Source organism: Artemia sp. Qi Xiang Cuo, chromosome 7 (assembly GCF_049724085.1).
Source record: "Artemia sp. Qi Xiang Cuo chromosome 7, ASM4972408v1, whole genome shotgun sequence".
In the NCBI taxonomy this organism is placed as follows: Eukaryota; Metazoa; Arthropoda; class Branchiopoda; order Anostraca; family Artemiidae; genus Artemia; species Artemia sp. Qi Xiang Cuo.
In genome coordinates this window covers 35425185-35447389 of record NC_142800.1, presented here as the reverse complement: position 1 = coordinate 35447389, position 22205 = coordinate 35425185, and the positions used below count along the sequence as shown (strand labels likewise).

Sequence of the window (22205 nt, the reverse complement as noted above, 5' to 3'; positions counted from 1 at the left end):
TAGTTGTTTTTTTTTGTTTTGTTTTTTTTAAGCAAAGATACAAAGATTCAAAATTAATATTCACTCAATGTCAAACTTCATTTTGACAGTTTTTCCGGTCAAGCTAAAATCCTTCCAAAAATTTAAGAAAAAGATATTAGGGGCACTGGGGAGGGGAAAACGAATTTTCCCGAAGTTTTGACCTATCTAGGTCGGTTTTTTTTTCAGGCCAGAAAATGCTAGTGTGCTAATCTTCAGAAAAAATTGTCAAGCCGCTTTCGATAAAAAATAAATACATACATACACACACAATTACCATTCATTTAAAAATTAAATTTAAAAAAGAACAAGTTTTTTTAACTGCAAGTAAGGAGCGACATTAAAACTTAAAACGAACAGAAATTATAAAACGAACAGAAATTATTCCTTATATGAAAGGGGCTGTCCTCTCCTCAACGCCTCGCTCCTTACGCTAATGTTTTTTATTGTTTTTAAAAATAAAGTTGTGAGACAGAGTCAAACTTTAGCGTAAAGAGCGAGGCGTTGAGGAGGGGACAGTCCCTTTCATATACGGAATAATTTCTGTTCGTTTTAAGTTTTAGTGTCGCTCCTTACGTTCAGTTAAAAAAAAACCTTGCTTTTTTTATTTAATTTCTGAACGTTTTTGAATTAGTGTAGCTTTGATTTGGGCTCACCGTACATGAATAATTAAAAGGAAATCTGCATAATAATTTTCCTTTTTTTTGGCTAAATGGATTTCTCGAAATTTTGATCTGATGTAACTTACGAATTAACTTACGTAACGGACTTCTATATTCGTAAATTTGTATTACGTATGTTGGGGGGTTTGCCCCCAATTCATTACCACGCTCTCTACGCTAAGGTTAAAATTTTGTTCCAGTTCTTTAAGAATGACCCCTTAATCGCAAAGGACGCTAATTAGAATGAATGGCTCTGATGAAAGCACAAAAAAAAACTTTAGCGTAAAGTTAATGACTAGGGGGTGAACTCAATCATATACGTAATAATTTCTGTTGGTTTTAATTTTTAATGTTACTCCTTATTTTCAGTTGAAAAAATTGTTGTTTTTTATTTCATAGCAATGTCCCTTCCCAATGAACACCGCCTCCATGGAAAGATCCTTCCACGTAACTCCCAACCCCCCCCCCCCCCAACTACCAGAAAAAATCCCCCACAGAACTTCTGTATACTTCCCAATAAACAATGCTATATGTAAACATTAGGTGAAGTTCGTAACTTGCAGACCTTCCCCCAGGAACTGTGGGGGATTAAGTCATCCTCAAAGACATAGTTATTGTATTTTTCGACCATGCTGAAAAAAATGGTTATTTCAAAATTATGATCGGGTGACTTTGGGAAAAAATGAGCGTGAGAGGGGGCCTACTTGCCCTCTATTTTTGGTCTCTTAAAAAGGGCACTAGAACTTTTAATTTCCGTTCGAATGAGCCCTCCCACATTTTTCCAGGAGCAGTGGGTCGATACGATCACCCCTGAAAAAAAAAAAAAAATAGACCCGCATCTGTGATCTTTCTCCTGGCAAAAAATACAAAATTCCACATTTTTGCAGATAGGAGCTTGAAACCACTATAGTAGGGTTCTCTGATACACTGAGTCTGGTGGTGTGATTTTCATTAAAGTTCTATGAAACTTTTAGGGGGTGTTTTTTCTTTTTTTCGAAAAAAAGGCACATTTTCTCAGGCGTGTAACTTTTGATGGGTAAGACTACACTTGACGAAACTTATATATTTTAAATCAGCATAAAAATCTAATTCTTTTGATGCATCTATTGGTTTCAAAATTCCGATTTTTACAGTTTCGGTTACTATTGAGCCAGGTCGCTCCTTACTTACAGTTCGTTACCATGAACTGTTTGATACAAGATTTTTATACTTTAACCCTCTTCCTTCCTGCAGAGGTTGAATTAGATGAATTATATAAAAAGCAGAAGAACCAAGTTTTTACTTCCCATCAAATTAGGTCTTAGGTCTCATCATGTTCAAGGTTATGCTAATATGAAGGGTACTGTGTACCTGCTCCCATATCCCCCACTAACTTTTACATGACGATACTCTAAGAATGGCAATCGTCCCTGGAAATAATATGTACCTTAAAAAATTCCTTGGAGCATAAAGGTTCAAAGAATTCAGTTTGAACCCTGTGACATCCCTCCCCCTCCCACTGAAATATCTTTGACTCATCTCTGTTGATCCCTCCACCATGGTATGACTTAGCTGGTGGCTCCGCTCCCAAAGACTGGACAAGCAACACAAACCTAAGGAAATCTAGCGCCATCTTCTGGATAAGTGGTGCATAAAAAAATTGGCCGCTACCCGATATTTTTTCCGATATCCGATAATGACACTGAACCCCACATCGGCTGACCGATATATCGCTTAGGCCTTAGTTTAAAAAAACTTTAAGTCATATAATAAATGTGAAACTTAAACCAAAAGAAATTACTCTGAATGAATAAGTAAAACCTAAAGTGAACAAAAATTAAAGCAAAATATCAATTTAAAATTAACAAAAAGTATCAACGATAAAAATTGGGCTGTTACTCACCTCAAACCCTCCCCCCCCCAAAAAAAAACAAAAGAAAGAAAAAAACAATAATTTAAGGGTGGCAGGCAGACCCCTATTTGTGATAATTGTGCTTGCTTTCAGCTTGACCTGATTATTCACTTTGATTCATAGTTGTTTTAAGTTTAATTTATTCCATGACAATAAATTGCATTCGGTTAAAGTTTGAATGATTATGCGACTTCATGTCTATTCCTTTTATCATTTTGATACTGGTTTTTACTTTTCTTTTGAAAACTATTTTTGAATAGGTTTTTTTTTAACATAGCACATTTATTATGTTGGATTTTTCTCTTAACTTTTTTGCTTAAGAACTGTAATACCAGATTGTAATTGCAGTTGCTAGGGGTGACCCTTTTGTAAGCATCACATCATACCAACTGAGAATTCTTGTATATTTCTGGTACAAACAATACACTATATGTCTACCTTTCTGCAGTAGTGTTGGAGGAGCCATAGAACCACTTTATTCTCTAATTGTTCTAATTGGAAATCCTTGCATGATTCCAGTTCAAACAATGTGCAAAATCCTGCTACCTACCTTAATGTTTGATTAGGTATATAATGGATTATGGTACAATAGATCTAGCCTATAGTGGTTTGAGGAACTGATGACTATGTTCTGAAAAATTTGGGTTTAAAAAAATTCAACTTTTTATGAAATGGTTTATTTAAAATATGTAACTTGTAATAACTCAGTTCTTAAGGATAAAGACGCAAATGCTGTAAATTTTTCGTTATTTATGTTATTGACTTACGAATAAAGTAAACATACCATTCGATGCCTTTTTTATGCTCTTTCCAAATATAATAATCATTTTTTTCGGAATTAAATTTTACACCCCAGCCCTATATATACCAATTCATGGTATATATTTGCACATTAGGCGGGTGGAGGAACAGTTTAAACTCACCTCTCATGTACATCAGAAATAAAATTTACCCCACCCCCCCTAATGTGCAAATATATACCCTGAATTGGTATATATAGGGGTGGGGTTAAAATTCAATATCCGACAAAAATGATTATTATATTTGGAAAGAGCATAAAAAGGCATCGAATGGAATGTTTACTTTATTCGTAAGTCAATAATATGAATTACGAAAAATTTACTGCAAATGATACTTTTCCTAGTACCTCCCCCGGAAGGGTGGGGGCAGACAGTGGTGTATTTAAATATTAAATTCGGGGTGGGGAGGGGGTCGCCAGCTAAAAATTCTCAGAAGTCCAGAAACTTACCAGCAAATAGGTATATTGCTGTTACAGCCCCCTTTTGAGTACAGCTAACTTCAACCACCATTCTTTCACAAATAAAATAAAGCAGCCAAATGGAGAAGTTGCCAATAGCCGATTTTGCAGATACTGCAAGAACACAGAAGAAACCCCCTGAGCATATATTATTGAATTGTAAAATAATGAAAAAAAAACAACCGAATCTCTACAATTTGAAAATTAAACTAGGACTGAATTCAAACCCACAGACTGATGTAAAAACTTTAACCCAATCTTCAAAAAGAGATTTTTTCATATATACTTTTAAACTATTAATGGATCTAAACCTACAACACCATGTATAGTAGGTCAAATTATGTTGACTTTATTGAATTGGATAAATCCTACTATGATGTTACCACATATTTTAACCTAATTAACTGAACTACATGTTGACATATTCATCCATATTTTGAATATTTAGAACAGCGCTGTTTACTATAATAGTAACATAATTTTTGTGACTGGAGCAACTACACGGTAAGGCAACATCTCATTCAGCCGCAAGTGAGTTCTCCCAAGAAGAAGCCCATGAATTCATTGTGACAAAAGAAGAACAATTCAAAGATTGGGATATATTGTCAACCCAACCCAGAAAGAAGAGGGGCAAATAATCTGATTTTCAGGACACACGCCTCGATTGTCTACAGTTAATTGATTTGATGACTTTATCCTTGGCATTTTGCTGAACTACTTAAGGGAGCTCATAGTCATTTCCTGGTTTCCAGTGCCTACACATTAAGTCCAACTTTCGAGCATCAGAAATCTGGTCATGGTTTTCGAATGACTCCAGACCTATGTCAAGTAATGTGGTTATGGGTGCAGTGAGCCTGGCGTCTTCTGGCTGTTGATCTATTGCATTAAAGAGATTATTAATGCTTTGAGCTAGAATTTATCCTAATATCTTAGAGAAGTTAACTTGAAAAGTTAGTTTAATTCACAAATTTGTGAACTAAAGCATTTAAAACTTTTAGAAGAACTTTCAATCAATAGCCAATAGATGTTTTGTGTAGCTCCCCTTTCTGCTAATTTGACTGTTTCTTAAAACAAGCATTTGGACACCCTTTTCCTGAGGCCAAAAAACAACGACCTAATTCATATTCTTGCGTTTTAATAAAATTTAAATGTATTTCATATCCTTCATCCTTAATGTTCAAATGGGTTTTCAGTTCTTGTAGCCCTCACAACTGCATAATTGTTAGTCATGTTTCATATTTTATTTGATTCTTATGCTAATTCCAAGAAGAGATAGGAGAACTGGCCTCAGAGTCCCTGTTCTCCTTTCTTTGCAAGTCAGGAGAAAGGCTTGGTTCAAAACGGGAAAATAAACTAAGACCTTAGAAGATAGGGGACAAAACATGCAACTATTGTCCAACAATCCATTCTTGAGTGACTTGGATCAACTGCAATCCTCCTCTCTTATCCAACAAGGATTTTATGGCACATGTTGTGTTTCAAATTGAGCAACAATCATGGAAGCTGTTTTTTGTATCCAGTTTGAGTTATGACATTAGAAAGTTGGTAGTTATAAAGCACCCGTGCTAACTCTATTTCTTGTATCTGTCTTCATATTATCCTATCTTTCCCTAAATTTCTTCTAAGAAATCTTTCCTGTCTTTCTTCTAAAAAATTAAACAACCTCCCATTTCTAAGTTTTTCGAATTTGTAGAAAAAATAAGCCAATTAGGCAATCAATAAACTCATTTTCTAGAACTACAATGTTAATCAACACTCTCTGTCAAAGAGACTACTCTGACGTGCAGCATAGCTTCTCTGATAGAGTTATGGACTTACAGCAGCTGCTTTATAACTACAAAATTTTTTAAGAATTTTGAAACTTCTCTAAGGTATTAAAGAAAGTCATGGTTTTAGTAAGGTTCGGATTCATAAGTAAACTATTCAATTAGGATTTGAAATTAAATAAAGAATTTAAACCTTGTTGAAAACTGATCTAAGCAAATAGTTAAAATGCAATGCTTTTACAGGGCTAATATGTTTCCTTCTTCATATTCAAACTTTCTCAAGCATTTAAAACATGAAAAAACAAAAATGGTATATGAAGCTACAACAAAATAGATCATTTGTTAAAAAATCCCTTGGAGTGGAATGGTTTTGTAAGGAATAAAATTAGACAAGTAGCTTCTATCCCTGCTTCAACCACTGAAACAGTAGGAGTCAAAGAACCATCTTCATGAACTACACATACTCTTTTTGAAAAAAAAAGAAAAAAATTAAAAAATTGTTGACAGTTCTGTTTTGCCATTATATTTGTCAATATATTTTCTTTTTTTAGATATCACTGAGTCAACCTTTCTTTCACTTTCTTTTTAAATATCACAGGACAAGAACTTAATTGAGCCAAAGCAAGAGAAAAACAGACTAAAGTACATTCTAAAACACACTTAGTGCAACAGATCATGCTCCACTTAGTAGAACAGAACATGCCCACTTTTATAACAAATAACATACACTAGAATTTTCCATGTTCCACTTACAAGACAAAATATCATAAACTCATAAATTGCAATGAGATGCAACCTGATACAAATTAGATGATAAATCTCTATTTCCAGAATTGAGAATTTAAAGTTTACAAAACTTTATCACAATAAGTATGAAATAAGTTTCCAAAGACTCAAGCAAAATGATGGGATGACTGAGGGGGTGATAATAAAGCCAAGAGGTTTTTATTGCTGTGTGGGGCTTCCAATATATCACCAAAGTATATGACAAAAATAAAGGGGACTGCTGAGAGCAAGAAATTGAACTCACAAAATAATTCTTTCTCTTTTTTTAGGGGGGGGAGGGGGGAGGAGTTAGCCCTTACCCCCCCCCCCATAGATAAACCACTGGGGGGATGATTCAAATGTGGCAGAGAGGATATTGGCTCATTTCAGCCCTCATATCACATAGATTATAAAGTCCTCCATGATTCAGGTTCAAACAAGAGGCTCCTAAAAAGGTTGGCAGTGAAGGGGGGCCACCAACTCACTTAGTGTTTTCTAAGAACATCATGTAAATGAAATTCTGGTCTTTAGAAGGTATAGGTGGCATTAGCCCTACTCCTGTTTGCGGTAATTAATTTTCATTATAACAAGTGTGACTAGGTTATTTATTGTAGTTGCTGTTGGTTTTCATTTGTTTATTGACAGTGATTTATGCTTGTTTTGGCTAGGATTTTTATTCAATTTTATTTCTGTTTGTCTTTGGTTTTATGTACTCTAGCTATTTGCTCTTCTTTGAAAAACTTTCCTTTGTGGAAAGTTTTTATTTTAAATTAATTTCAATTTGTATTGAATTGAAATAGTTTTTAAATTGGGGAATAAAAGAGCTTTTTTAGTCTTTTGTTGATTCTTTCCATAAATCAAGATATTTGCTTGCTATTCATATTTTAGAAAAAAAACTTGCAATAGATTGCAATAATAGTTATACTACAGAACTTAGATGGAGATATGTGTAACATTATCCAAAGAAATAGATTTAAAATCAGCATAATTTTTGGCTTCTATAGAACCCAAGGACTTGTGACACCCATCATGTTTCTACCTTGATTACACTCAAATACTAATCAACCATCCCCTCCCCCCCAACATGCCTAAGAAGTTCCACCTTAATTCCCTTTGCTGTTCTTGAAACATAAGAGATACACACTTTTATAATTTTGGATGCATATAGTGTCTTTTTATTTAGTTCAACATTCCCAATAATATGCCCTGGGATATTGCATCTATGCCATTTTGACAACCTGGATGCACTTATTTTGATAGTGGTAGCATTAGAAGAAGTAGAAGCATCAGATTGCTCCTAGCAGCAATTTAAGGTAATCAGCAGCAGTGGAAGTTGCAGCTGCAATCATAGCAGTAGTAGTAGTGGCACTTGTAAGTAATTCCACCCTTTTGAGAACCTGTATGCCCATAGTGTGTTTTGATTTAGTTATACAGCCCCCTCAACATTTCCTTAAAAATTCACCCTTAATACCCACTATTACCCACAGCTTTCTTAGAGACCCAGTATCAAACATGCCCCCTTCCCAATAACAAGCCTGTATGTATACAATAGGCAACTTGCACAACTTACAGCCCTTGCCCCAGGGGCTGTGGTGGTCCTTTCATTCCCAGAGGCATAGTTATGGGACATTTTGACTATTCTGAACAAAATGGCTATCTCAAAATTTGCATCTGATATCTTTTGGGGAGTGTAGCTAAGAGTGTGAGGGGTCCTAGTTTCCCTCTGATCAGATTGCTGAGCAGAGTTGCTCTCTGATCATTTTTTTTTTTTTTACTAAAAAAAGGGCACTAGAATTTTCAATTTCCAATGAAAAAAGAGCCCTCTCCAAAGTACTTATGACTACTCCTTTTATATAAAGTGATCTAGTGAAAAAAAAAAACTACATATAGAAGCCATAATTGATCTTTACTTGGGCAGTGCTACCATGCTGCCCATGATGATGTGACATGATACAGATTTATAACTTGCAAAAAATCTAAATAACAATGGGCAGTAGAGCATGAAAAAGATATAAACAACAACAAAAAATCAAACAACAACGCATGATTTAACACAAAAATATACAACAAAATGGGCTAAACATCAATGTTCAAATGACCATTTCAATTCAAATCTGCCCCTTGAGAGCTACCCTAGGATAACCTAGAATTTCTGGAAATTTGCTACTCAGGTAGAAACTACCAAAGAAGGGTCTATCCATCCAAACTTGAATACCAAGTAAAAGTTTCCAGACCACAGTGGTAGCCAAAGCAAATACTTCACATACCTGAAAAAATGGTATGTAACTTTTTCTTTGCTGCCTCTGTGAACTATTGTGCATAATGCTGAGAAAGTGAAACAGATTTCACAGACAATGAACTAGTAACTTGCCTAATTACACTGGTCTACAGTGATTCCCAAATTATTTCTTAATATTTAATTGACATTGTTATTCAAGTAACAGCAAGCAAAAAATCCCACCACATTTCAATTTTTTATCATGATGGCAGCAGTAGCTGCAATCTAGTATATAAAAACCATAGCTCCTAGTACCCAAAAATTAAAAGTTTATTAAAAAAAAAGGGGGCCAGCAAGAAATAATTGTAATTTGTAGTCTATTCTGGAATGGCAATTATTATCACAATTAGTCTTAGTTTTAAAATGTTATTTTAAAATAACAACAAATAAAATTGTCTAATTTTCATTATTTTGGAGTCTACACCAACCTCTGCTGGCAACCCAACCTTATCTAGCTATCTGCCACAGTCAAGAGATATTCAACTATATTTTGGAAAAATTTTGTAACTCGATATATAGAAAATCATTCTTTTCTGTCATTCTATGCCACAAAAATTGACTTTAGCAAACAAACAGCTCACAGCAAAACTGATGGGTAAATTTCTTGATCAACAGAGTAGGCCTATTCAGACAGATAATAAACAAACTTACCTGTACAATCAGGATTTCATCCTGAATCCAAATATGACATTTGTTTCTGTTGCAAATTCAGATTTAAGCCCTTTACAGGTAATTTTAAGCCCTTTACATGTAAAAAATTTAAGCATCTTTAGGGTAAGTATACGGATTCAAAACTAAGCAACCAAGTGTCTGATGTGGTACTGGTCTCTGATTTGGCAAAAAAAGGAAAGAAAACGGCTAGAAAATAAATAATAAAATAATTATCCTTTTTACTACCATTTTGAGGAAGATTACATCTATTATCCTTTTTTTGGTCAAGTATCTAAGTTGATTTACCCATTGTATTAATTTGCCTGTTGTCAATATTTTTGCCAATTTCCTTGACTGAATGTCAAAACCAGATTCACCTGGAGAGGGCCAGTCTGGCGGAGATGCAATAGTCTCCCCACACCAAGTCCCCAATCCTACATTTAAATCGAAACTGAAACATCTGACAAAAGCCAAAACAACAACACCATGATGACAGTTCAGGAAAGACAAGAGACCAACACAGTAGAAACTGAATTCATCACTGTAAAAAGAAATTCAAAAAGGAAGAATCCTTCTAATAGTCCTCTATAGGCTACAAACCATAGAGGTTAATACCAAACTACCCAACAATTTCTAATTCTTAGCCCAACACAATAAACTACAGAGAAACACATCCATGATAAAACAGTTAAAAAACTGATTCCAAAATCCCAGGAGACACTATTCTTACCTAAGAACGTACAGCAGATAAGATTAGTGCTCTTCAAGTCCCTAACATGTCCCTAAGATCAAGTCCCTAACATTAGCTTCACTAGCATCAGCCACAAACCAGGCTACAGAATCAATGCCCATCAACACAGCCAAGGCAATCACCAACCTCATAGCCTACACCATGTCAATTACCTTTCTCTCCCAAGCTAAAATTCTCCAATGACTCAAAGCAGTCACCATAAGACAACTAGCAACAAAATACTTCTCTAAAAGTCAAGAAGAGACTGGAGAGCTACATCTAATCACCATCCTAAATAACCATCAAGCTTACCACTATATGGCCAATGCATAAAGACCAAATCCACAACCATCATAGGCAGCGCAATCGCGCTGCCTAAGTAAAGAACGATGTTGGCACAATGTATTATTATTTTCTTTTTCTTCTTCTTCCATACCAGGGCACTTTGTATCGAAGGAGTTGTCTTACCAAAATATTCTAGCCTTGGGAAGGCACAGGGGTTTTGAGCCCTACTCATGTTAATTTCTGCTCGTTTTGAATTTGACTTGGTTATTTATTGTAATTTCTGTTTGTTTTGGGTTTCATTTATTTATCGATGCTGATTTGTGGTAGTTTCATGCTTGGTAGATTATTTGATTTTATTTTTTGCTCAGTTTTGGTTTAGGAGTTCTTTACTTTTCTTTGAAAAACTTATTTTGTGGAAAAAGTTTTTTTTAAATTAATACCATACAAAACCAGAGCAAAACAACACTAAAATCCTCCAATGGAATACATACTCACTATCAAAAGAGAAGCTCAGCCAGTTGCTTGTGTACACTAAAGGAAAAGATGCACATGTTATATGTCTCCAAGAAACCCACCTTGACCAAGAAGGTACACTATGGGTAGAAGGATATTATCTTTACAGGAAAGAAAGATCATCAGACAGGAAAGGAGGGGATGTGGCTATCCATGTAAGGAAAAATGTTAGGCACAAATTCATAATACCAAAGGATTAATCTAATGAGGTTTTGGGGAGGAAATAAAACCTACAAGGCAGATCAATTTTAGAAAACCTATTAAATGAATTCCCAGAAATGTCAATAGCTACACCACATTAAAAATCAACTCACTACATGGATTTTTGCAGATGACATTAGAGCATGAGCAACAGGAAAAACATTTGCTGAAGTTGCAAATAAACCCAAAATTATTGCAAACAACTGCCGAATTTGTTCTACCAGTATGAAACTACCCATATCAGTCCCCAAATCAGAGATCATTTATATCCATCATAGACAAAACGCAGAATTACAACCAGTTACCCTAGCAAATTCTACAATCCCAACTACCAATGCAACTAAATACCTTGGAATAATCCTGCACAACAGGCTTACCTTCAAACCTCACATTGACCAGATCATGCAATCATGCATGAAAAAAAAATGAGAATTATGCAGACTATGTGGTACAACCTGGGGCAGTATGGATAGAGAGCCCTTCTTAGACTCTACACACAGTACATCAGACCAGTAATTGAATATGGCCTGATTGTCTATGGAACTTACTAAAAACAGCTCTTCAACAAACTAGAATGTGTACAAAATACAGCAATCTGCCTTGCTTCAGGATATAGAAAAACAACAAAGATTAAAAATCTCCTACAAGAAGGAGGGCTCCCACCAATTGAAAAAAGATACAAACTCTTAACTAAAAATACTTGACAAAATTAGAAACAATCCCTTATCATTTCTTATTTCCAGAAGCCAGAGCTACCTGGCTATAGCCTAAAAACCCCCACTGATGTCAGCAATTACAGCCAGGGCACAATGCACCATCAAACTAGAACATGTTAAAACTAAAATAGCAAAAGAACCACTATGAACATCAATCACCCCAGAGGTTAACCTAGAATTCCTCCCTCCCTCCATCCAAAAAAAGGAAGAATTGAACCCCGAATTACAATCCAACATTTCAAACAGCTTATAAAAAAGCAATATAATGGATGTGCCCAACTATTTGTTGATGGGTCTTTAAGTTAAGAGGAATGTGGAGGTGGATGCTTTTTAAAATAGCAGAACCTATGCATTATGGAAAAACACAAGGCAGGACCAGTATCCTAACAGTTGAAGTAGGTGCAATCAATTTGGGCTTAGAGACCCTAATTAAACTTAAACCCAGCAGTAAACATAAATCAAAAACTCTAAATCTAAAAAACACAAAAAAAATCTAAATCTGCTCTCAATATCCTAAGAAACCCTGACTTTGAAATACAGGATATTGACCTACATCAAACCAAAGAAAACCTAAACGATCTTGGAAGATTAGGCTGTGCTATTAAATTCAAATATATCCCTAGTCATCTAGGTGTAGAAGGAAATTAAAAAGCAGACAACATAGCAAAGCAAAGAGCAAAAAGCTGAATGGACCCAGTGAAACCTCTAACTCTAAGGGATATAACTAGATTATGACTGAAACATTACCAAGCACAAAATTTATCCTTCTTTCCAGCCACGATAGAATCGGTTTGGTTTCATCGCCTTTTTTCAAGTACAGCTAAACTCAACCACAATTCTTTCCCAAATAAAAAAAAGCAGCCAAATGGAGAAGTTGCCAATAGCCGATTTTGCAGGTACTGCAAGAACACAGAATAAACCCCCCGAGCAAATATTATTGAATTGTAAAATAATGAAAAAAAACAATTGAATCTCTACAATTTGAAAATTAAACTAGGACTGAATTCAAACCCACAGACTGATGTAAAAACTTTAACCCAATCTTCAAAAAGAGATTTTTTCATACATACTTTTAAACTATTAATGGATCTAAACCTACAACACTATGTATAGTAGTGTGGTAAAGCTTTCTAATTTAGTTAATTATTAATCGAGTAAAAATAAATTAAGACGCAAAAACAAAGTTTCAAAATACCACTTTTTAAGATAAAGATACAAATCTTGGAATGTGTGGGCTTGGAGGGAACTTGCTCAATAATCAATTTCCTGGCTAAATGCGCCAATGTACCGGAAGGACGTGGTTAGTTTTTCATATATATACCCCGATTTTTGAGACTGGAGGCAGACTTTTTGACTTGCAGGGTGAACCTCTGCCCCTTTATTTTCTCATTAGAAATACCTTGGGATCTTTCGGATCATTGTAAGTGTCTGTATCTTATTATATATTATTGTAGTTTCTGAGACTTGTGGTCTACTTGGGACAGCCAGTCACAGTAGAATATCTATATCTGTAATTATTATATGTTAATTGAACAAAAGTATTGCATTATAGGCAACCCCTCTACGATCTACTTTTAGTCCATCGAACATACCCAGCTGGTACGTCTCATTAGTTCGGTCATAGCCTAAGGCACGCTACCGAAGTTTAATTACCTTAGGGCCATAGTTTATCTCCCCTATAAAGGGAGAATAAAGGCATCTCCGACTAAAACATCCAAATACCATAAAATACACTTCACAACAGTAGGTCAAATTATGTTGACTTTATTGAATTGGATAGATACTACAATGATGTTACCACATATTTTAACCTAATTAAATGATCTATATGTTGACATATTCATCCATATTTTGAATATTTAGAACAGCGCTGTTTACTATAATAGTAACATAATTTTTGTGACTGGAGAAACTACATAGTAAGGCAACATCTCATTCAGCCGCAAGTGAGTTCTCCCAAGAAGAAGCCCAGGAATGCATTGTGAGAAAAGTGCGAAAGTGCGAAGTTTCATTGTTTGTGTTGGTTCAGCCTCTTCACCCCAAAAGACAATATCCAAAGGCCTACCTCAGGGAGCAGTCCTCAGTTGCCTCCTATTTGCCCTATATCTCTGGGACATGAACCTACTCCACACGAATCTACAATATGCTGATGATCTGGTGCTATGGTCATCTGGCAGCACCTTTCAGATAGCACAGTCAAATCTGCAAAAGTCACTTTTCCAGTTTGAAAAATTCTCTCAACATTCAGATTTACCCATTGTACCCACCAAGGCAAAAATAATCCAATTTCACAGGAAGCGAAACCATGTTAATGCAAAACTAACTCTAAATAAAACAACTATTCCAGAAGATAATAATATTAATTACCTAGGTCTCATGCTTGACCAAAAACTTAATTTCCACCTCCACATTTCAAACACAATAAAAAAATGTTATAGAAAAGCAAATATACTAAAAAGACTTCTTTCCACACCCTGGGGTTGTAAGGAGAAAACCTTACTCCAGTTTTATAAATCACATATAAGACCCCATATTGACTATGGGCTCATTGTCTATGGTGCATGTGCAAAGACCCAGATGCAAAAAATTGAAACAACACAAAATGATATAATACGTCTCATATTTGGTCTTAGGAAACCCACAAGCACCAAGTTTCTGCTTATGGAGAGTGGATTAACAACAATAAGGGAGAGACGTAGCTTTCTCTTGATAAAACATCTTACAAAAATTGAATCAAATAGCTCACACACATTACATAATTGGTTAAGAAATCCAGCCATGTATAGAGGTATTGCAGATGAGTATGCCAATATTCAAAAAAGTTCCCTGTACCAGCAAAGTCTATTGCACCTACTTTCCCCCAATCCCCTCCATGGAATTGGTCATTTCCCATAATAAATACTGAATTTTCAAAATGGAATAAAGATTTAACCCCCATTGCTTTTGTCCAGAAAAAATTTGCAGAACTTAATACAATTCCCTATAAAAATCATTTCCAAATATTTGTTGATGGGTCAAAAATGAATGAAAAGGTTGCAAGTGGTGTTTTCCTTCCTCACCTGAAAATTGCAATGGGAGAGAGATTATTTAATAATTTATCTATAATGTCTGATGAGTTAAATGCCATAATCATGGCATTAGAACAACTTGAGCAAAACCAACCTTTGATTGAAAATTAGAATAATATTATCATCTATTCTGACTCTTTATCAAGCCTTGAGTTGCTGGCCTCAGCTCCTCAATATAAGTTGGACATTGACACTTATCATTGTCTCAGTATTATTGATAATCTTGCTTCAAGTGGCATAAAAACTTACTTTCAGTACATTCCTAGCCACTCTGGCATAAGTGGTAATCATCAGGTTGATGGAATAGCAAAAAATGCTATAAATATTGACCAGCCAAGTGGGAGACCAATCCCAATTAGAGATATTTACCGATAGAGGCTATCAGATATTAATTTTAATAAGATTAATCCTATCCTTTCCCCCTTTCCCAATAAGTATCTTTCTAAAATTTATCATAGAATTCGTTCTGGAACAAATGGACTAAATTTCCTTGCATTCTCATATAAGCTTTCTAATTCAAGTGGTTCAATTCCCCTGTCCCCTCTTTGCAGGCATTGTAATATGAATAATGAAACAATTGACCATTGCCTATTTGAATGTAATATGCTGACGTCTGCACAACATACCTTGCTTTCTAAACTGTTAAAATACTTCAAACACCACAAAATCCCACGATCAGCCAAGAGCCTAGCCAACTAGACCTGCACACAGAGTATAGAAATCGACATCTATCATCTTATATTTGAACTCCTAGAGTCGAAAGATCTGCTGAAAGATATCTGAATATATCTAATAAATATGAGGCAATCAAGCCAGTAGCTCTGTAGCCCACAGAGTGAAGGAAAAGGGCTAAATAGTGTTACTGAAAAGCCCGCCTGCTGTTAAATAGAAGAAGAAGAAGAACAATTCAAAGAACAATTCATGAGATGTTGCCTTACTATGTAGTTTCTCCAGTCACAAAAATTATGTTACTATTATAGTAAACAGCGCTGTTCTAAATATTCAAAATATGGATGAATATGTCAACATATAGATCATTTAATTAGGTTAAAATATGTGGTAACATCATTGTAGTATCTATCCAATTCAATAAAGTCAACATAATTTGACCTACTGTTGTGAAGTGATTATTTATGGTAATTTGGGTGTTTTAGTTGTAGATGCCTTTATTCTCCCTTTATAGGGGAGATTAACTCTGGCCCTAAGGTAATTAAACTTTGGTAGCGTGCCTTAGGCTATGACCAAACTAATGAGGCGTACCGACTGGGTATGTTCGAGGGGCTAAAGGTAGATTGTAGAGAGGTTGTCTAAAATACAATACTTTTATTTAATTAACATATAATAATTACAGATATAGATATTCTAATGGGACTGGCTGTCCCAAGTAGACCACAAGTCTCAGAAACTACAATAATATATAATAAGATACAGACACTTACAATGATCCGACAAGATCCCAAGGTATTTCTAATGAGAAAATAAACGGGCAGAGGTTCGCCCTGCAAGTCAAAAGGTCTGACTTCAGTCTAAAAAATCGGGGTATATGTTTGAAAAAACTTACCACCTCCTTCCGATACATTGACGCATTTAGCCAGGAAATTGATTATTGAAGAAGTTACCTCCACGCCCACACATTCCACGATTTGTATCTTTATCTTAAAAAGTGGTATTTTGAAACTTTATTTTTGCGTCCTAATATATTTTTACTCGATTAATAATTAACTAAATTAGAAAGCTTTACCACACTACTATACATAGTGTTGTAGGTTTAGATCCATTAATAGTTTAAAAGTATGTATGAAAAAATCTCTTTTTGAAGATTGGGTTAAAGTTTTTATATCAGTCTGTGGGTTTGAATTCAGTCCTAGTTTAATTTTCAAATTGTAGAGATTCAATTGTTTTTTTCCATTATTTTACAATTCAATAATATATGCTCGGGGGGTTTCTTCTGTGTTCTTGCAGTACCTGCAAAATCGGCTATTGGCAACTTCTCCATTTGGCTGCTTTTTTTATTTGTGAAAGAATTGTGGTTGAGTTTAGCTGTACTTGAAAAAAGGCGATGAAACCAAACTGATTCTATCGTGGCTGGAAAGAAGGATAAATTTTGTGCTTGGTAATGTTTCAGTCATAATCTAGTTATATCCCTTAGAGTTAGAGGTTTCACTGGGTCCATTCAGCTTTTTGCTTTGCTATGTTGTCTGCTTTTTAATTTCCTTCTACACCTAGATGACTAGGGATATATTTGAATTTAATAGCACAGCCTAATCTTCCAAGATCGTTTAGGTTTTCTTTGGTTTGATGTAGGTCAATATCCTGTATTTCAAAGTCAGGGTTTCTTAGGATATTGAGAGCAGATTTAGATTTTTTTTGTGTTTTTTAGATTTAGAGTTTTTGATTTATGTTTACTGCTGGGTTTAAGTTTAATTAGGGTCTCTAAGCCCAAATTGATTGCACCTACTTCAACTGTTAGGATACTGGTCCTGCCTTGTGTTTTTCCATAATGCATAGGTTCTGCTATTTTAAAAAGCATCCACCTCCACATTCCTCTTAACTTAAAGACCCATCAACAAATAGTTGGGCACATCCATTATATTGCTTTTTTATAAGCTGTTTGAAATGTTGGATTGTAATTCGGGGTTCAATTCTTCCTTTTTTTGGATGGAGGGAGGGAGGAATTCTAGGTTAACCTCTGGGGTGATTGATGTTCATAGTGGTTCTTTTGCTATTTTAGTTTTAACATGTTCTAGTTTGATGGTGCATTGTGCCCTGGCTGTAATTGCTGACATCAGTGGGGGGTTTTTAGGCTATAGCCAGGTAGCTCTGGCTTCTGGAAATAAGAAATGATAAGGGATTGTTTCTAATTTTGTCAAGTATTTTTAGTTAAGAGTTTGTATCTTTTTTCAATTGGTGGGAGCCCTCCTTCTTGTAGGAGATTTTTAATCTTTGTTGTTTTTCTATATCCTGAAGCAAGGCAGATTGCTGTATTTTGTACACATTCTAGTTTGTTGAAGAGCTGTTTTGAGTAAGTTCCATAGACAATCAGGCCATATTCAATTACTGGTCTGATGTACTGTGTGTAGAGTCTAAGAAGGGCTCTCTATCCATACTGCCCCAGGTTGTACCACATAGTCTGCATAATTCTCATTTTTTTTTCATGCATGATTGCATGATCTGGTCAATGTGAGGTTTGAAGGTAAGCCTGTTGTGCAGGATTATTCCAAGGTATTTAGTTGCATTGGTAGTTGGGATTGTAGAATTTGCTAGGGTAACTGGTTGTAATTCTGCGTTTTGTCTATGATGGATATAAATGATCACTGATTTGGGGACTGATATGGGTAGTTTCATACTGGTAGAACAAATTCGGCAGTTGTTTGCAATAATTTTGGGTTTATTTGCAACTTCAGCAAATGTTTTTCCTGTTGCTCATGCTCTAATGTCATCTGCAAAAATCCATGTAGTGAGTTGATTTTTAATGTGGTGTAGCTATTGACATTTCTGGGAATTCATTTAATAGGTTTTCTAAAATTGATCTGCCTTGTAGGTTTTATTTCCTCCCCAAAACCTCATTAGATTAATCCTTTGGTATTATGAATTTGTGCCTAACATTTTTCCTTACATGGATAGCCACATCCCCTCCTTTCCTGTCTGATGATCTTTCTTTCCTGTAAAGATAATATCCTTCTACCCATAGTGTACCTTCTTGGTCAAGGTGGGTTTCTTGGAGACATATAACATGTGCATCTTTTCCTTTAGTGTACACAAGCAACTGGCTGAGCTTCTCTTTTGATAGTGAGTATGTATTCCATTGGAGGATTTTAGTGTTGTTTTGCTCTGGTTTTGTATGGTATTAATTAAAAAAAAACTTTTTCCACAAAATAAGTTTTTCAAAGAAAAGTAAAGAACTCCTAAACCAAAAATGAGCAAAAAATAAAATCAAATAATCTACCAAGCATGAAACTACCACAAATCAGCATCGATAAATAAATGCAACTCAAAACGAACAGAAATTACAATAAATAACCCCGTCAAACTCGAAACGAGCAGAAATTAACATGAGCAAGGCTCAAAACCCCTGTGCCTTCCCAAGGCTAGAATATTTTGGTAAGACAACTCCTTCGATACAAAGTGCCCTGGTATGGAAGAAGAAGAAAAAGAAAATAATAATACATTGTGCCAACATTGTTCTTTACTTAGGCAGCGCGATTGCGCTGCCTATGATGGTTGTGGATTTGGTCTTTATGCATTGGCCATATAGTGGTAAGCTTGATGGCTATTTAGGATGGTGATTAGATCTAGCTCTCCAGTCTCTTCTTGACTTTTAGAGAAGTATTTTGTTGCTAGTTGTCTTATGGTGACTGCTTTGAGTCATTGGAGAATTTTAGCTTGGGAGAGAAAGGTAATTGACATGGTGTAGGCTATGAGGTTGGTGATTGCCTTGGCTGTGTTGATGGGCATTGATTCTGTAGCCTGGTTTGTGGCTGATGCTAGTGAAGCTAATGTTAGGGACTTGATCTTAGGGACATGTTAGGGACTTGAAGAGCACTAATCTTATCTGCTGTACGTTCTTAGGTAAGAATAGTGTCTCCTGGGATTTTGGAATCAGTTTTTTAACTGTTTTATCATGGATGTGTTTCTCTGTAGTTTATTGTGTTGGGCTAAGAATTAGAAATTGTTGGGTAGTTTGGTATTAACCTCTATGGTTTGTAGCCTATAGAGGACTATTAGAAGGATTCTTCCTTTTTGAAGAATCAAAAAAAGGAAGTAAAAAGAAAATTTCTTTTTACAGTGATGAATTCAGTTTCTACTGTGTTGGTCTCTTGTCTTTCCTGAACTGTCATCATGGTGTTGTTGTTTTGGCTTTTGTCAGATGTTTCAGTTTCGATTTAAATGTAGGATTGGGGACTTGGTGTGGGGAGACTATTGCATCTCCGCCAGACTGGCCCTCTCCAGGTGAATCTGGTTTTGACATTCAGTCAAGGAAATTGGCAAAAATATTGACAACAGGCAAATTAATACAATGGGTAAATCAACTTAGATACTTGACCAAAAAAAGGATAATAGATGTAATCTTCCTCAAAATGGTAGTAAAAAGGATAATTATTTTATTATTTATTTTCTAGCCGTGTTCTTTCCTTTTTTTGCCAAATCAGAGACCAGTACCACATCAGACACTTGGTTGCTTAGTTTTGAATCCGTATACTTACCCTAAAGATGCTTAAATTTTTTACCTGTAAAGGGCTTAAAATTACCTGTAAAGGGCTTAAATCTGAATTTGCAACAGAAACAAATGTCATATTTGGATTCAGGATGAAATCCTGATTGTACAGGTAAGTTTGTTTATTATCTGTCTGAATAGGCCTACTCTGTTGATCAAGACATTTACCCATCAGTTTTGCTGTGAGCTGTTTGTTTGCTAAAGTCAATTTTTGTGGCATAGAATGACAGAAAAGAATGATTTTCTATATATCGAGTTACAAAATTTTTCCAAAATATAGTTGAATATCTCTTGACTGTGGCAGATAGCTAGATAAGGTTGGGTTGCCAGCAGAGGTTGGTGTAGACTCCAAAATAATGAAAATTAGACAATTTTATTTGTTGTTATTTTAAAATAACATTTTAAAACTAAGACTAATTGTGATAATAATTGCCATTCCAGAATAGACTACAAATTACAATTATTTCTTGCTGGCCCCCTTTTTTTTTTAATAAACTTTTAATTTTTGGGTACTAGGAGCTATGGTTTTTATATACTAGATTGCAGCTACTGCTGCCATCATGATAAAAAATTGAAATGTGGTGGGATTTTTTGCTTGCTGTTACTTGAATAACAATGTCAATTAAATATTAAGAAATAATTTGGGAATCACTGTAGACCAGTGTAATTAGGCAAGTTACTAGTTCATTGTCTGTGAAATAGATTCTAATTCATTGTCTGTGAAATCTGTTTCACTTTCTCAGCATTATGCACAATAGTTCACAGAGGCAGCAAAGAAAAAGTTACATACCATTTTTTCAGGTATGTGAAGTATTTGCTTTGGCTACCACTGTGGTCTGGAAACTTTTACTTGGTATTCAAGTTTGGATGGATAGACCCTTCTTTGGTAGTTTCTACCTGAGTAGCAAATTTCCAGAAATTCTAGGTTATCCTAGGGTAGCTCTCAAGGGGCAGATTTGAATTGAAATGGTCATTTGAACATTGATGTTTAGCCCATTTTGTTGTATATTTTTGTGTTAAATCATGCGTTGTTGTTTGATTTTTTGTTGTTGTTTATATCTTTTTCATGCTCTACTGCCCATTGTTATTTAGATTTTTTGCAAGTTATAAATCTGTATCATGTCACATCATCATGGGCAGCATGGTAGCACTGCCCAAGTAAAGATCAATTATGGCTTCTATATGTAGTTTTTTTTTCACTAGATCACTTTATATAAAAGGAGTAGTCATAAGTACTTTGGAGAGGGCTCTTTTTTCATTGGAAATTTAAAATTCTAGTGCCCTTTTTTTAGTAAAAAAAAAAAAAAATGATCAGAGAGCAACTCTGCTCAGCAATCTGATCAGAGGGAAACTAGGACCCCTCACACTCTTAGCTACACTCCCCAAAAGATATCAGATGCAAATTTTGAGATAGCCATTTTGTTCAGAATAGTCAAAATGTCCCATAACTATGCCTCTGGGAATGAAAGGACCACCACAGCCCCTGGGGCAAGGGCTGTAAGTTGTGCAAGTTGCCTATTGTATACATACAGGCTTGTTATTGGGAAGGGGGCATGTTTGATCCTGGGTCTCTAAGAAAGCTGTGGGTAATAGTGGGTATTAAGGGTGAATTTTTAAGGAAATGTTGAGGGGGCTGTATAACTAAATCAAAACACACTATGGGCATACAGGTTCTCAAAAGGGTGGAATTACTTACAAGTGCCACTACTACTACTGCTGTGATTGCAGCTGCAACTTCCACTGCTGCTGATTACCTTAAATTGCTGCTAGGAGCAATCTGATGCTTCTACTTCTTCTAATGCTACCACTATCAAAATAAGTGCATCCAGGTTGTCAAAATGGCATAGATGCAATATCCCAGGGCATATTATTGGGAATGTTGAACTAAATCAAAAGACACTATATGCATCCAAAATTATAAAAGTGTGTATCTCTTATGTTTCAAGAACAGCAAAGGGAATTAAGGTGGAACTTCTTAGGCATGTTGGGGGGGGGAGGGGATGGTTGATTAGTATTTGAGTGGAATCAAGGTAGAAACATGATGGGTGTCACAATTCCTTGGGTTCTATAGAAGCCAAAAATTATGCTGATTTTAAATCTATTTCTTTGGATAATGTTACACATATCTCCATCTAAGTTCTGTAGTATAACTATTATTGCAATCTATTGCTATTTTTTTCCAAAATAT

The 22205-nt window shown here is 35.2% G+C and overlaps 1 protein-coding gene across 10 annotated transcripts in view; it reads right to left on the bottom strand.

Annotated features, from left to right (window-relative positions):
• NTPase (ectonucleoside triphosphate diphosphohydrolase NTPase) overlaps positions 1-22205 on the bottom strand; it is a 113747-nt gene that overhangs the window by 65342 nt on the left and 26200 nt on the right. For 2 of the 10 annotated variants that reach the window (XM_089092217.1, XM_089092223.1), the window contains exon 1: positions 12482-12565. The exons of 2 other annotated variants lie outside the window; for them this stretch is intronic. The gene's annotated coding sequence lies outside the window, so the exon portion shown is untranslated. Of the gene's footprint in view, positions 1-9289; positions 9438-10192; positions 10215-10262; positions 10286-10331; positions 10425-12481; positions 12566-22205 lie in introns of those variants that run through there. 6 more of the 10 variants (XM_089092227.1, XM_089092224.1, XM_089092219.1 and 3 more) reach the window with 6 other exon arrangements.